This window comes from Fukomys damarensis, unplaced genomic scaffold (assembly GCF_012274545.1).
Source record: "Fukomys damarensis isolate Sample0158 unplaced genomic scaffold, DMR_v1.0_HiC HiC_scaffold_9, whole genome shotgun sequence".
Taxonomy (NCBI): domain Eukaryota; kingdom Metazoa; phylum Chordata; class Mammalia; order Rodentia; family Bathyergidae; genus Fukomys; species Fukomys damarensis.
This window is the reverse complement of record NW_022900921.1, coordinates 34444425-34454404: the sequence shown is the minus strand read 5'-3', so window position 1 is coordinate 34454404 and position 9980 is coordinate 34444425. Positions and strand designations below refer to the sequence as shown.

Here is a 9980-nt window from a genome sequence, read left to right as displayed (position 1 = left end):
AAAAAATGTGAGAGAATGAAAAGATGAAAATAAAGTGTTTGTAGATGGGGAGGGGAGGACGGGGTGAAGGGAGGGCAGAGGTAAGGGGAAAAAAATGAGAATCAAGACTTGCCATGTAAAGGTACATGATCCCAACAATGAATGTAACTGTACTGTATCCCTAAATGTACCAATAAACTCAATAAAAAAAAAAAAGAAGCACATAGAATGCTTTACTATTTATTTTCTTTAGCTCTTGAGAATATTTTCGTAAGAACCAAGTTACAAGCTCATGGGATACAACAATCAATACAGAGAGTAGAACATCATAATTTCTTCTTAAATATGCTCTGTGCCGACTCTGATTCCTTCTTACCCAGGATGCACTAACATATTTTTCCTCTTCCCATCACATCTCTATTTGGATTGTATTATATGCTTGTCAGTGCTGAGCCCTGCACCAAGGCTAACCCACATCCACTCTCGCTTGCTAAAGGAGGTGCACAGATCAATGGACTCAGTCCATTTTCTAACCACCTGCAATTCAGGCTTTATTTTTGTCTGGTTAAATGGCCAATCTATCTTTCCATCAATTTATGTTTCTATTTATTTATCCTCTGGGAAGAAAAAAAACTTCTGGAAAAAATAAATGAAAAACTCCAAAATTCCACCCTTATTTTTCCTCTTAACTTTCTACTGTGTAAATAAAGACTGGTAGTGAGGGCAACTAAAGTATAATATCTAAAATAATTAGTCTCAAAAATAGTTTATTAAACTGAAAGTATGCACAAAAGATTAAAATTTAAGGACATTTTTATAAAAGTTGGAGTTATCCTACAACTTTCAAAAAGCACCAACAGATCTTTGAATCTTTGCATAACTTCTCCAGTCAAAAGATTCAGGTATCTACACTTTTCAAAGAAAAACAGAATTGATTAGTATTGTAAATCTGAGACATTTGCTTCATAGCATTTCTACAGGATCTTGAAAATACAGGTTTTCACCAGACTTCTGTGACTAACTAGCAACATTATTATGAGTAACTGTGTCTTAGTTACTTTTCTCCTTGAAGAGTCAAAATACCCCACACCCAAAGTTAAGAGGAAAGGTTTACTGTAACTCACAGTTTGTAGAAGTTTCAGCTTATACTTGGCTGGCACCAAGGCAGGGTGGCATGAGAGAGGAGAAATAGTTCATGGCACAGTGAAGGAAACAAGGCAGCAAGCAGCAAAGTAGTGATGCAACAAGTGGCAACAGCAGCCCTCTTTCTGTCACTTGTATTTTATTCAGGCTACATGCCCTGAGGGTGGGAAGAACTCACACCCAGGGTGGGCCTTCCTATTATCTATACCTAGAACTATCTTAAACAAATCAATGGACTAATTTAGTATTCACATACCTTTGATCACACACTTTATCCCAGAATCACACACTCTAGATCCAGCCACCTCTGAAAGGCCCACTTATGACTGAATGAGGCTTTGGGGGGTAGATACAAGCCATAACAAACTGTATGTATAATGGTGAGTATCCTGAGCAATACAGCAAAAGTATTGGTGTTTAGAAGACTGTCCCTTTAAAAATTGATTAACCCATGACGTTCATACTGAGCTACATCCTGGGCCATTTTTTTTTCAGCTTTAATTGAGTTTATTGGTACATTTTAGGGATACAGTAGTTACATTCATTGTTGGGATCTTGTACCTCCACATGACAAGTCTTGATTCTCATTTTTTCCCCCTTACCCCTGCCCTCCCTTCACCTCCTCCTCCCTCCCCATCTACAAATACTTTATTTCCATCTTTTCATTATCTCACATTTTTTTCTTTTCCCTTATTACCCTTCCCCTACTCATCCTACCTTCCCTACACCTTTAGCTCCTTTCTTCCCTTTTTGAAATGTCAGTAATCTTATTAGGATCTTATGTATTATTGCAGATTATTCACACCAGAGAAACTATTTGGTATTTACACATGTGTGAGTTATTTATTTCACTTAGGAGTATACCTTCAATATGTATCCATTTTTCTATGAATGAATCTATTTTCTTGTTCTTTGTGGCTGAGTAATATTCCACTTTATAGAAAAACCACATCTTCTTTATCCAGTTTCAAACAGATGGGCAAATGGGCTGTTTCCAAGATTTAGCTATTACAAACTGTGCTGCTATAAACATGGGTGCACGTACTTCTCTGTGATATGATTCTTTTAGATCTTTTGGAAAGATACCCAGCAGAGGGATGGCTGGGTCAAATGGAACCTCCAGTCCAAGCTCTTTGAGGTATCTCCATATTCATTTCCATAGTGGTTGCACCAGTCTGCACTCCCACCAACAATGGAGAAGGGTTCCTTTCTCCCCACATCTCCGCCAACATTTGTTATTGCTTGATTTCTTGATAGCAGCCATTCTTTGTGGGGTGAGGTGGAATCTCAGTGTTGTTTTCATCTGCATCTCTTGAATGATCAGTGATGTGGAACATTTTTTCATATATTTACTTACTGCTTTTACTTCTTTGTCTGAGAAATGTCTGTTCATTTCGGATGCCCATTTTTGAATCGGGTCTTTATATTTGGAGGGGCTGATTGTTTTGAGTTCTTTAGAAATCCTTGAGAATAGTCCTTTGTCTGAGGAACAGCTGGTAAAAAATTTTTCTCACATTGTAGATTGTCTCTTAGTTCTGCTGATGGTTTCTTTTGAAGTACAGAAGCTTTTTAGTAAGATGAGATCCCAGTTGTTGATTCTATCTGCTAGTTCCCGTGCTACTGAGGATTTGTTCATAAAGTCTTTTCCTATACCAATGTCTTCCAGAGTTCTGCCTAACTTACCTTCCATTAAGTTTACTGTTTCTGTTTTAATATTTAGATCTTTAATCCATTTGGATTTTAATTTAGTGCATGGCGAAAGATAAGGGTCTAATTTTAATCTGTGGCAGGTTGACATCCAGTTTTTCCAACACCATTTATTAAAGAGGCTATCTTTCCTCCACTGAGGATGGTCAGCTCCTTTGTCAAAGATGAGGTAGCTGAGTACACCTGGGTTTGTTTTTGTGTCTTCCAGTTTGTTCCACTGATCCTCAGGCCTATTTCTTTGCTAGTACCATGCTGTTTTTATCACAGTGGCTTTGTAGTATAGTTTCAAATTGGGAATTGTTATACCTGCTGCCATGTGTCTGTTGCCTAAAATGGCTTTTGCTATTCTAGGTCTCTTATGGTTCCAAATGAATTTTTGGATTTTTTTTTTCTAGTTCTGTGAAATATAGTGTTGCAATTTCAATTGGCATTGCACTGAATGTATATAGAAGTTTTGGTAGTATGGCCATTTTAATTATGTTGATTCTTCCTATCCAGGAGCAGGGGATATCTTTCCATTTTTTTATATCCTCTTCCATTTCTTTTTTCAGAGTGCTGTAGTTTTCAGTGTAGAGATCTTTTGCTTCTTTTGTTAGATTGATTCCTAGATACTTCATTTTATTGGATGCTATTGTAAAAGGAATTTTTTCCCTTGTTTCTCTCTCCGTGAGTCTGTTATTTGTGTATAAGAAGGCTATTGATTTTTGGGTATTCACCTTGTATCCAGATACTCTATTGAATCTGTCAATTAAATCTAGAAGTTTTTTGGTGGAGTTTTTTGGATCTTAAATGTACAGTATCATATCATCAGCAAATAATGACAGTTTAACTTCTTCCTTTCCTATATTTATTGCTTTAATTTCTTTCTCTTGTCTAATTGCTGTGGCTAATGTTTCCAGAACTATATTGAAGAGAAGTGGTGATAATGGGCATCCTTGTCTTGTTCCTGATTTTAACATGAAGGTTTTCAGTTTTTGGCCATTTAATATGATGTTGGCTGATGGTTTTTCATAGATAGCCTTTATTAAGTTGAGGTATAGACGATCTATTCCAATTTTTTGCAGGGTTTTTATCATGAATGGGTGTTGAATTTTATCAAATGCTTTTTCTGCATCTATTGAGAGGATCATATGGTTTTTGTCCTTGACTTTGTTAATATAATGTATTACATTTATTGACTTTCGTATGTTGAACCATCCTTGCATCTTTGGAATAAATCTGACTTGGTCAGGATGGATGATCTTCTTAATAATTCTCTGTATTCTGTTTGCTATATCTTATTAAGGATTTTTGCATCTATATTCATTAAGGAGATTGGTCTGTAGTTCTCCTTTTTAGTTGCATCTTTCCCTGGTTTGGGAATCAAAGTGATACTTGCTTCCAGGAATGAATCTGGAAGTACAGCTTCCCTTTCAATTTCATTGAAAAGTTTGAAGAGTAATGGCAGTATTCTTCTCTAAATGTCTTGTAAAATTCAGCAGTGAATCCATCAGGACCTGAGCTTTTCTTTGTTGGTAAATTTTTAATTACATTTTCAATTTCACTGACTGTAATTGGGGTGTTTAAAATGTTTTTATCTTCTTCATTCAACTTTGGTAATTCATAAGTATCTAAAAATCTGTCCATTTCTTCTGTGTTTTCCATTTTATTGGAGTACAGGTTCTCAAAGTAGGTATTCATGATCCTCTGGATTTCTTTTGGATCTGTTGTGACTTTGCCTTTTTCATTCCTGATTGCATGGATCTGAGCCTTTTCTTTCCTTTTTTTGATAAGATTAGCTAAGGGTTTGTTGATTTTATTTATTCTTTCAAAAAACCAGCTCTTTGTTTCATTTATTTTTTGTATCATTTTCTTAGTTTCAATTGCATTGATCTTTATAATTTCAATTGCATTTCTTAGTTTCAATTGCATTGATCTTTATAATTTTCTCTCTTGTTCGAGCTTTGGGTTTTTCTTGCTCTTGTTTTTCTAGGAGTCTAAGTTTCATCATTAAGTTGTTTATTTGAGCCCGCTCTGTTTTCCTAATGTGGGCATTCAATGTTATGAATTTTCCCTGTAGAACTGCTTTCATTGTGTCCCATAGATTCCTGTATATTGTACTGGCATTCTCATTTATTTGTAAAAACTGTCTAATTTCTTCTTTAATTTCCTCTGTAATCCATTGATTGTTTAGGAGAGTGTTGTTCAGTTTCCATGTGCTTGTGAAGTTCCTATAGCTTCTTGTGCTATTGATCTCCAGTTTGATTGCACTATGATCTGATAATATACAGGGGATGACTTCAATTTTCTTGCATTTGTTTAGACTTGTTCTGTGAGCCAATATGTGGTCTACCTTGGAGCATGATCCATGTGCAGCCGAAAAGAATGTATATTCTGATTTTTGGGGGTGGAATACTCTATAAACATCTATTAAGTCTTATTTGATTTGGTCTGTTGGGCCTCATGTTATTGTGAACTTCATTGTCCTTTTCTAGGATATTATTTAGTATTCCTTGCAGTGCTGGTTTGGTGTTCATGAAATTTCTCAGGTGCTCTTTGTCGTGGAAGTATCTTATTTCCCCATCTATTTTGAAAGAGAGTTTTGCAGGACACATCAGTCTAGGTTGGAGATTCTTTTCTTTTAGGATTTGGAATACCTCACTCCAGGCTCTCCTTGACCTAAGGGTTTGTGTTGAAAAGTCTGCTGTGATTCTAATGGGCTTTGCTTTGTATGTGATTTGTTTCTTTTCTCTTATTGCTTGTAGTATTTTATTTTTCTGTTGGATTTCTGGGATCTTGATTATTATATGTCTAGGTGTAGATTTTTTTTTGATCGTGGCTAGTTGGAGTTCTATATGCCTCACTTATCTGTATGTCTAATTCTTCCCTTCTGTTTGGGAAGTTTTCTGTCATTAATTCTGTGAAGAGCTTTTTTAGGTCATTTGCGTTTTCTCCTGCTTTTTCATGAATTCCTATCAGTCTTATGTTATTTTTCTTTGCATCATCTAGAAGTTGTTGGATTGATTTCTCATGATCCCTTACTGTTTTTGAGAGACCTCTTCTTTCACGGTAACTGACTGCAATCCTATCTTCTATATCTGAGTGTCTATCTTCGCATTCTTTTATTCTGTTGCGTACACTTTCAATAGAGTTTTTAATCTCCTGGATATCTGTTTGAATCTGTTTTATGGATTCCATTTCTTACCCCTGTTGGGCATTCATTGCTTCCATTTCTTTCTTATGCTGAGTCTTCATGGCTTCTATCACGGTCTTGAGCTCATCTATTTTTTTGTCAGTTTCTATTCTAGAGTCTCGAATCATGACTTCCATTTTGCTCTTCATCTCTCTGGTTAACTGGGAAATTATTTCTGATTTGAATTTTTCTAGAGCCTGATTGATCTGCTTTGTTACCTCCTGTGCTATGGGTCCAGGGTGTCCTGTTGGTTCACTATCAGGCTTTTCATCCTCATTTGTCCTACTGTTTGCCATTGCTGAACTGAAAATCTGTCTTTGTGTCTTGCTTAAGTGTTTTCTCATTTTTATTTTTGGTGTTGGGTTGTCCTTCTTTAATTTCTGGGTATTACTTAAATCTTCCTGATATAGTTGCATTTTAGCTTTTGAGTTTCTAATGACTCATAGACATCCTCATTTTCATAATATCAGAGAAAACAACTCTTTAAATTGATCACAACCCTTTATCCCAATTGATACATTCAGCAGCCCAATAGGATCAGGCACAGCTTGCAAACTGACCACTTGTGGTAGTCATTAATGTATCACCTTTAACCCATGTGAATTAAATTAATATCAAGAAGCAGCCCGTAATATGTTTGCAGTGAATATGCTTTTCAATATAGCATCTTTACCATTTAGGATGGGGGGTTAGACTGAGTTAGGACGAGAGGAGTAGATAAGTGAAAGAACTGGAGCAGGTTTGAAGTGAATCTAGAGGATGTAGAATTACCTTACTATCTTTACAAAACTATTAACTTCAGGGGGGATAGAGAGAGTGCAGGAATAAGGACAAGAATATATCCCCTTAACAATAACAGGCGCTTGTCTTCCCTTGAAGGTACAGAGCCATGAGTGAGGTAGAATGACTGGAGAAAAGAACATAAGGAGAAACCCTCCCAAAAAATTAAAAATAATAAAAGAAGTAGTCTGAGTTAGGGCAGGAGCTGGAATAAAAAGGGAGATGAGGGATAATATGGTGGAGCAAGAGTTGGAGAGAGAGGACAGAAAAAAGAAAGAAATTTTAGGGTGGAGTGAGGAAAAGAAAAAAGAGAGAAAAAAAAAAAAAGAATGTGAAGGGCCTCTTTCAGACTATGTCTCTGTTCTCATATTATACCACATGTATAGCCATATGCAGAACCGAATCCCCTGGTCTCAGGAAGCCAATGGCAGTTCCCCACGACTGAGACTGAACTCAGTCTACAAGGCCTAACTTGAGTTTCCCAATCCTCATGGTTGAACTCCACTCAATTCTATTCCAGGTTTCCCCTGCCCTTTCTTTAAAGATGTTCAAAGTTGGGAACTCAGAAAACTACCCTTCATGAGAGCCTATGCCTCTGCAGAGTTGGTCCAAGGACTGGGCCAATCACAGGAGGTTTGAGAACGGGGGGGGGGTCGTGGGGGTGTTTCAAGGGTGCCTGCGTGGCTACCTTCCTTACTGGGTCTGGTGTCGCGCAGTCCGGGAGGTCGTGCACCTGCCAGATGATCTCAGGCAGGCAGGCAGGTGAAGAGACCCCCTCCGGGATCCTTGGGTCCTTGCTGGGTCTCATGGCGCACAGTCCGGAGGTCACGCTCCCGCTGGATGATCACAGGCAGGCAGGCAGGCAGGCATCCTGGGCCATTTTTAAAAAATGTTTTGTGTTTGTTTGTTTTTTGAAACAGGATCTTACTAAGTTGCCCAGGCTAGGTTCCAAGTTCCAGTCCTCCTGCTTCAGCCTCCCAGAGCACTGGATTTCAGGAATGTAATACAATGCCCAAATGAAATGGTCCCTTTAACAAAATAAAATAACCTTCCAGATTCCCACTGGATATGAGGTATAAGCTGTTATTTGTTCATATATGTTACTAAAACATTAATGGCTAACACCATTACAAATTCAGAAACAAATTTTTTACTTGATGTATTTGTAAAGTAATTAAGTATACTTGAAAATAGATGTATTTTTTTCAGTGTTTACATAATGATTGTACCACACGGGATCCATGGACATTTCATTATTCTTCTTTCACCTACAGTCCAAGGCCAAAAGCTCAGAAATTCTGAGCTATATGAGCTTTCTTTTTCTTTCTTTTTTTTTTTTTTTTGTAGCAAAGTTATATTTTTTTCCTCATTGAGTTTATTGTTACATTTTACATATACAGTACAGTAACATTCATTATTGGGATCTCATACCTTTACATGTCAGGTCTTGGTTCTCATTTTTTCCCCTTGTCCCTACCCTCCCTTCACCCCCTCTTCCCCCTCTCCATTTACAAAAATTTTATTTCCATTTTTTTCATTTTCTCCTATTTTTTTTCTTTCCCTTATTACCTTTCCCCTACCCTCCCACTTTCCTTTTTCTTCCTATTTCACATGGTCAATTATCTCATTAGGATCTTATGTACTATTATATTTTATTCACACCAGAAAAACTATTCAGTATTTACATATGTATGACTTATTTATTTCACTTAGGAGTATATCTGCAATATATATCCATTTTCCTATGAATGAATCTAATTTCTCATTCTTTATGGCTGAGCAGTATTCCATTTTATAGAAAAACCACATCCTCTTTATCCAGTTACGAGCTACTTTCTTACAATCACCTAACATTCCCAAAGTTTATGATTCAATACAGTTCAGTTCCTCCAAATAAGCACAAAGTAAGATGTAAGAATCATAAAAATAAATCTGATCACCTCTGTCATATGCTAAGTCATTCTCTAGTGACTTATCTGTTTCTTGATACAATTCTACACAACTCAGTCTTCATTCCTGAAAAAATAAGTACAGCAGAATATGTTTGACAAACTGAGTACTTACACTGTCATGTGAGACTATGTTTCACAGTTAACTACAATGGGCCCTTGACTTATGAACTCGATCAGTTCCTGAGGTTTGGTTTTAACTCAAGTTGGTTGTAAATCAATACAACTGACATATGGAATTTTACCTGGGTACATTCTATAGATAGCAAGTGGCAGCTGAATCTTCCATTAACACAATTAACCCAAGTTGTTCATCTGTCAGGCAGTTGTAACTTGAGGGTCCACTGTATAACTGACTTTTTGCGGTACTATTATTTGCTATTACATAAAACCTGACTTTAATATAATGACCCTGGCTAAAGAACCAGAAATAGCTCCCAACTGTCTATCATAGGAAGTGTCAGCTTTGATGTCTGTCTTTCAAGTTTAAGGTAATCTGAGCTCCTGCTATGTAGTCAAACAAATTTAACAATCCTAAAACCAAACTTGACAAAGATATGAAAAGCCAAAACTAAGAGACTAATTCTACTACTTAATAAAAATTCTACCACGAAAATATTACTAAATCTATCAGTATATTAAAAAATATCAGGACCAAGTAAAGCTCACTAAAGAGTAAGATGATGGTTCAGCAATTTAAAAAATCAGAATTCATTTTATAAATTAAAAAGCAAAATGATTCAAAGATATAAGACTGTATCAATAGACACTGAAAGGTACTTAATATTTCCAATAGCCATTTGGATTAGTTTCCTTTGGCTGCTGTGTCCAATTGCCACAAACTTGCTGTCTTAAAACAACAGAAACTTATGTCACAAAGTTCAAAGACAGTGTGTGTTATGGAGCCAAAAACAAGACATCAACAGGGCTGTCTTCCCTCTGAGAATTTGCTTCTTATAGCTTCCTGCTTCTGACTGTTGACATCCCTTGACTTAACATTCCAGTTCCTATCTTAGAGATCATATCACTAACTTTTATGTGTGTCTACAATCAAATTGTCCATCTCTCTCTTATAACATTTGTAATACCACTTAAGACCTTCCTATATAATCCAAATTCAGAATAATCTTTCCACCTTATTTTAATCAAATAAGAAAAAACCCATTTTCTTTTAAAGTATCACTTATAGGGTCCAGAGATTAACATCTATCTGTTGGGAAATGATGAGAAGGAAAGAGAGGAAAAGAAGG

The 9980-nt window shown here is 36.4% G+C and overlaps 1 protein-coding gene across 4 annotated transcripts in view; it reads right to left on the bottom strand.

The window, feature by feature from the left end:
- Positions 1-9980, bottom strand: part of Commd10 (COMM domain containing 10) — a 146137-nt gene that overhangs the window by 51463 nt on the left and 84694 nt on the right. The gene's annotated exons all lie outside the window — the stretch shown is intronic.